We start from the raw sequence: 7,253 nt of genomic DNA on the forward strand, positions 1-7,253 counted from the left end.
TCCCTTCGGGTTTCCCTTGCCTCTCCTGTCACGTACCCCCTACTTCGCGGTCTTCTTGTCACGTGACACATCCAACCCTATGTGTCCGTGGACAAGCTACAGCATGAGCAAGGTTCAGTCAATCCAGTCAGTCTAGATTTAGAAGTGATCTTGCACTTTTGTGAGTCTATTCGTAGACCGTGCATGCCCAGTCACTTAGCATAGATGCATATCCTCTGGTTGCACAAAGCATGATCATCAGAATTCCCATCAGAATCAGTTAGGGGAATTTTCCAGTGCATTTAGCCTATTTTCCCTATTTTTGGTATTTTCACTTATTATTTTTAAGTGACTTTCCAACAAAAGTAGGTAGGGCAATTTTGCTAAGTTAATATATAAGCAAACCCAGGTTAGCACTTTTTGGCACAAGAGGCAGCAGGACCACATGCTCAATAGGCACCTTCTCAGCAGAACCCAGCAAGAACCTTAGCGTTTTCCATTGCCGTCACCGCCAACACCATTCAAGACCTAGCGCCATACTCTCCATCCCTTGGTGTTTCCTCCCCCAGCAAGACCATCGCCATCAATTCCCCTGCTTGGCGTTTTCCCCTACCCAAAGGCAACCCTTCCCCTAGCGTTTACTAACGCTAGCAACCTCTGCAAGTTCTCAACGTTTTTAGCCCAAAAACGCTAGCAATGACCTGCAACTCTCAGCGTTTTCAGCCAACGACATCAGCCCTAAAAACGCAGATCTGCAACAGTCGAAAACAATTTTCAACAGATGAAATAGCAGCAGATCATCCCTAATTGGTAGCAGGAGAACCCCCAATCTCAGCCCATGAAGACACAACCAAAACAGTCATTTTCAGCCACCCAAACAGTCCCGAAAATCAGCAGATAGAAGACCACAGATTTCAGCCATCAAGTCGTCGTCGTCGTCACCGTCGTCGTCATCGGCATAGTCCCAGGTTGCATCAGTCCATTGCATCGCCATTGTACCACTTTGTGCAATCAATAAGTAGACTACTCTCGCCGACAAGAGTGGGGCCTTCGGAGGAGGGTTTAACGTCTCTGGTGTCGTATCTCTTTTCTCTCTCTATCTCTCAGTCTCATACACTTGCACACACATTGTCCATTCACTTTGATCATGATCATAGCACTTTCCATTAAGAACGGAAGGCTTTCCCTTCCATAAGAACTAAAAGGAACCTTGAGCACAGTTCGGAGCACTCATCTTGAGCAAAGAGCAAACAATCATTCCGCTGCACCTAACATTGGTATCAGAGCTTTGGCAGTGTTCTGTATCACTCAAGGAAAGAACCACAAGAACCACAATAAATTTTTTTGCTTGTTGAGGTCGCACGAACCCAAGTTCGCTTGGGCGTGTCGATTCCTAATTGTGTTTTGTTGAAGAGTGACAGGAATCCCAAGAAAGAAGGGCTTCTCCAGCCTCCCCTTGTGTCTCTTTTCACTCATTGAGAGCGGACCGTGCACTTAGCGGCCGGCCAATCGACGTAAGGTGGGAAAAAGCAACCTTGGTGTGAGCGCAAGGCCGCCAAGGGATGCGCCTGCGGAAAGGAGTAGAACTCGGGTGAAGAGAAGATCCTTCTCAAACACGGTTTGCAAGCGAAAGAAAACCTCAAGAACCTCAAGAACCCAAGTTCCTCGTGAACTTAAGAACCCAAGACCCCCATGAACCCAAGTTCCTCGTAAACTTAAGAACCCAAGACCCCAAGAACCCACACGAACCCACGATTACAGAATGGTCATCACTCGAAGCGGAATGGATACTTCGCTTGGAGGTTATGAGCATGAGAGAGGCGAAGAAGAATTTTCCCCACCAGGAGGTTTTTCCGATCCTCCCCTTTCCACGTCTACGTCAAGGATTGCACTAACTCCTATGGAGGCTTTGGAGCAATTGTTTCTGAAACAGAATTTAGAACGCGAAGTACGAAACGCAGAAAGAAAAGCAGAAATGGAACGCAGACATGCAGAAAGAGAAGCAGAAAGAAAGGCCTACGAAGAACAAAGGACAGCCATAGATCGTGACTACAAAGAAGGAATGGCAGCCATACAGCATCAGTACGACTTGAAAGCAACACAAGAACAAAGCGACCGACAAAACAAAGAGTTCTGGCGACTCTATTCTCAAGTTCAGGCACAGATGCAAGAGATTTGGGGAAAGGAGACTCTCTCAGTCTCTTCTTCTCCAAAGCATGATACACAGGATTTGCATGATTGTGTGAAGCATGATGATGACTTGAATGACAATGATAAGCATGATGATTTGGATGCCAATGATTTGCATAATGATTTGGATGACAATGACAAGCATGATGATTTGCATGATCAAGATGTGATTTCTCACAAGCATGATGAGTTGCATGAAGAAGATGTGATTGTTCACCAGGATGAGGTGTTAGTGGATGCTTTTTCTAGCGAAGCTAACCTCGTTGCAGGTTCGATCAATAACGAAGGATCGATCTTGGCTCTCGAGCCTAGGTCCAAAGAACCCTCACAGGAAGTATTATGTGTTCGCATGATTGATATGCACGCATTGTTCGAGTGTTTCATTCATGATCGTTTCTTGTATTTTAGTCAACATCTTTATGTGATCCCTTTTACTAGGCATGACATATTGTATGTTGAGCACGTTTCTCTCATGGATGAGCACGAATGTATGCGGATTTTTCGTGAAAAGCTGAAAAGTATGCATTCAAGGAAGTCACATTCCATGTCTCTTCCTTGGCATGACACAGTTGCAGAAAGACCACATGAAAGTATGAGCACCAAGCATGCGCATTTCCGTTGTGAATTGCCACAGTTGATTGCTCTAGATCATAAGAGAAAGATTTGATCGCATTGTTTGCATGTGTTTGATGAACGGGTTGTCACTCCATCTGTTTGTTCATCTACATTACATACACAGTCTTTAGAGAAGACAAGATTTTTTTCCTTCACTTTACATGGAATGGGTATGTTCATGGTTTTGTGTTGGAAATGGTTTCAGGAATTTTCAGCCATGGAGATTCTTGAAGACGAAAGAAGCAGGTCTATAGACGAACTTGAAGCAAGGAAGGAGCGACAGAAAACTGTCGCTTTCGGCGCGGCCCAAAGAAGCAAGCATTGCAGACCTTTATGAAGTTCAAGTACCGCACGACCCACACATCAGAGTGGGCCGGCGAAGAGTCCCTTCCAGGATTCCGGAGGCTATTGGCGATCTCCCTCGACGCCATACAGTTCGGTACCAGTACCTCACTTTGAAAAGGAGGGGATGTCACGTGACACATCCAACCCTATGTGTCCGTGGACAAGCTACAGCATGAGCAGGGTTGAGTCAGTCCAGTCAGTCTAAATTTAGAAGTGATCTTGCACTTTTGTGAGTCTATTCGTAGACCGTGCATGCCCAGTCACTTAGCATAGATGCATATCCTCTGGTTGCACACAGCATGATCATCAGAATTCCCATCAGAATCCATTAGAATCAATTCGGGGAATTTTCCAGTGCATTTAGCCTATTTTCCCTATTTTTGGTATTTTCACTTATTATTTTTAAGTGACTTTTCAACAAAAGTAGGTAGGGCAATTTTGTTAAGTTAATATATAAACAAACCCAAGTTAGCACTTTCTGGAAGAAGAGGCAGTAGGAGCACATGCTCAACAGGCACCTTCTCAGCAAAACCCAACAAGAACCTTGGCGTTTTCCATTGTCGTCACCGCCAACACCATTCAAGACCTAGTGAAATACTCTCCATCCCTTGGCGTTTCCTCCCCCAGCAAGACCATCGCCATCAATTCCCCTGCTTGGCGTTTTCCCCTACCCAAAGGCAGCCCTTCCCCTAGAGTTTACTAACACTAGCAACCTCTGCAAGTTCTTAGCGTTTTTAGCCCAAAAACGCCAGCAATGACCTGCAACTCTCAACATTTTCAGCCAGCGACATCAGCCCTAAAAACGCAGATTTGCAGCAGCCGAAAACGCAGATTTTCAGCAGATGAAATAGCAGCAGATCAGCCCTAATTGGTAACAAAAGAACCCCCAATCTCAACCCATGAAAACGCAGCCAAAACAGTCATTTTCAGCCACCGAAACAGTCCCGAAAATCAGCAGATAGAAGACCACAGATTGCAGCCATCAAGTCGTCGTCGTCGTCACCATCGTCATCATCGGCATAGTCCCAGGATGCATTAGTCCATTGCATCGCCATTGTACCACTTTGTGCAATCAATAAGTAGACCACTCTCACCGACGAGAGTGGGGCCTTCGGAGGAGGGTTTTACAACGTCTCTGGTGTCGTATCTCTCTTCTCTCTCTATCTCTCAGTCTCATACACTTGCACGCACATTGTCCATTCACTTTGTTCGTGATCATAGCACTTTCCATTAAGAACGGAAGGCTCTCCCTTCCATAAGAACTAAAAGGAACCTTGAGCACACACATACATCCAAAAACGTCGAGAGAGCAAGGCACACATGAGATGCAAGACAGTAAACGAGGACTCGCGATATGCTCTCCCTCCCACATGTAGTCGCCATAGCCAAATTTTGAATTATATAATTAGAGGTGCGTTAGCATGGCGCCCTTTCATCACCTGCGTCCCCGCTCTCTGCTAATCAACAAGAACGATCCTCTCTCTCTCTCTCTCTCTCTCTCTCTCTCTCTCTCTCTCTCGCAAAGAGTGGCCACCTCTCTCTCTCTCTCTCTCTCTCTCTCTCTCTCTCTCTCTCTCGCAAAGAGTGGCCACCTCTCTCTCTCTCTCTCTCTCTCTCTCTCTTTCTCTCTCTCTCTCTCGCACGCGCAAAGAATGGCCAGAGACTTATATGAAGTATATTGAACTGCTGATTGCAATTGTCCTCTCTTTGCATCTGGTGAAAACAATGCAGAGCTTCTTGGCCCTGCCAATGGTGGGCCCTTTGTTAAGCAAATATTTTTGTCTTCAACTTCTCAATCTACATTAGACTTAGAACAAGAGGTAAATTTGCCAAGACGAGCACATCTTTACAGATTATCACCTCACACAAAACATCTTGGACTAAAGCATTGCCACCATGCAATTTGCACGAGTGATAACTACAATCATGCCACCACCCAGGTTCAAACAAACAATAATCATCTGCGGCCTAAGGTGGCATCTAGACACAACAAAGTGTGGGCAACCCGAACATCTTAGATGGTGCAACGCAGGGCATTCCAAGAGACCACATGCAAGAAGCTCGTCAAGCACTTTTTGTGCTTTGGTGGCTAGCTCTGTGGTGCAGACCTTCAGAATGAGGGAGAAGGATCCACGTAAGCACAAGTAAAAAGCAACGTCGTTTTTCTTGCGAGGCTTCCGGCCATGTGATTCGAGTTGTGGGCAATGGCTTGGATCATGGGCTCAAAGATCGAGAAAATGACCTTTGGCTCACCAAGTAAATAGCCTCGCCGTTGTCTACACCTATGTTTGTCGAGGTCATACGTCTCCACTCGCAATTGACGTTGTCAATTGACTTTCAACTGATGATGCGGTGCAAAGAGGGATAATGGTTGCTATCGATGGTGTACTCTGCAAGTGATTCCAGGGTGCGAGATTAGAGCAGATGGATTTGCAACATGATGCTTTTCTCTTTGATGTCTCTACGTACATCAAGTGTGGAGCCCTGGAAGGTGAGGATAGAGGTCAAGGAGCTAAGGCCAGAGGGTAGTATAGTTGGGGGAAGAGGGATAGGGAGGAAGGCTAGCGGTGGGTGTGACTTGGAGATTGTCAGTTGAGGTCAGCAAAGGTATGTTGTTTCATTATCTTCGCATGAAAAGCTTACTACATGCAATATAGTCATGTGGAATGCCTTGATCTCAGGCTATGCCGAGAGCAGCCAAGGTGAAAAATCATGCACAGTATAGATCAGATGACGTGAAGGCAGTAGGGTCCGCATTTTAGCTCTCTCTCTCTCTCTCTCTCTCTCTCTCTCTCTCTCTCTCTCAAAGAGTAGATAGAGACAAACCTGCAGAAAAAGATCCGAGCTGCTTCTGGGGAAGCTGCGGACTGCCTGTGGAGAAGATCGAACTGGTTCTGAGCGCAATTGAGCAATGCAGCGTGCTTTTTACTTGTTTTATTTTATTCACTTGGTAGCTTTTCATTTTTATTTAGAGCTTTGTTAAGCAGTAATGTTTTTTTTTTTAATTTAAACCTAATGCCACCACGAGTAATGTTTTTTTTTTAAAAATTAAACCTAATGCCACCCGGTGGCTTCTGCGTTCAGATACTAGAAAAAGAGCCTTTGGCTCACCAAGTAATCACACCTATAATCATAAGGATCTTTAGCCCTTGATCATGAACCATATTCATCATGAAACCAACTTCCATACTTGGAATTTTGATTGTACTTGTTGTAGTCAATCAAGTCAATATACATGGCCCTTATAAACCAAGTTTTTATGCATAAAAACCCATGGTCTAGCAGGTTTGGCTTCGGATTCTTCGATTGATGCCTACATTTTTTATAGCCAGCTAGCACACTCGGGGTGTTGTAGTTCGGTTAGTCCACAATCATGGGTCTAGTACTGCATTTTGAGATTTCGGTTGTTCTCGACGACGGAAGGTCTTGACCTCTTTCCTCTTTTTGAGAAGTTCCCAATATCAATAATGTCAGTCTAGTCAAACAAAGGAACATATTGAATGAGCAATATGGAATTGAAATTTTATTGCACACTTATAAGGATGTACATGACAATGTTCTTTTGAAGGTTCAACTTGCCTTTAGGTTTTAATCATCTTCAAAAAGCTTCTCTTTGCAAATGGCAATGAAAAAGGTTTGTATTTGTTCTCTGTGTTTTTTTTTTTACGCCCTCTCTGGATGAATTTGTTTACTTTTTTAAGCCTTTTCTATAATGATGCATGTCACACACTTTGAGAGAAGCCCTTACTATACATCTCTTGAAAAGAGGCTGAGTTTTCTTATCCTTCCTTTGTTGGACATATACTTGCACTTAGTACATTCTAAGAGACTTTAGCAACTAGTGAGGTCCAAGGAGCAACATTCCAAACTGACTTCTTGTGCTCAAGTGCAAGGCACTTGACATAGATATTGACAAGCATATTCCACATGCATCCTTCTCATGTATCTCACTAGATTTGAATATTAGAAAGAGCATTGTCCTTCTTTGGACATACCTTGCAGTAAGTGAAATTCAAGAGATGACATTTCACATGACATTGTGTAGCAATCATCTTTGTTTTGTAAGTGCGTGTTTTTCCCAGGTACTCACCTAGAGTGGGTAATAGCATGCGGTTTTCCCAACC

General features: G+C 44.4%; 1 protein-coding gene across 4 annotated transcripts in view; it reads right to left on the reverse strand.

Annotated features, from left to right (window-relative positions):
* APG5 (autophagy protein Apg5 family) overlaps nucleotides 1-6,110 on the reverse strand; it is a 70,191-nt gene extending 64,081 nt beyond the window's left edge. For 2 of the 4 annotated variants that reach the window (XM_086486898.1, XM_086486894.1), the window contains exon 1: nucleotides 5,956-6,110. The gene's annotated coding sequence lies outside the window, so the exon portion shown is untranslated. The remainder of the gene's footprint in view (nucleotides 1-5,955) is intronic. The other 2 variants (XM_086486895.1, XM_086486896.1) reach the window with 2 other exon arrangements.
* Between the last annotated feature and the right edge of the window lie 1,143 nt (nucleotides 6,111-7,253).

The sequence above is a fragment of the Adiantum capillus-veneris genome, chromosome 17, assembly GCF_014529385.1.
Source record: "Adiantum capillus-veneris isolate H3 chromosome 17, ASM1452938v2, whole genome shotgun sequence".
Lineage (NCBI taxonomy): Eukaryota > Viridiplantae > Streptophyta > Polypodiopsida > Polypodiales > Pteridaceae > Adiantum > Adiantum capillus-veneris.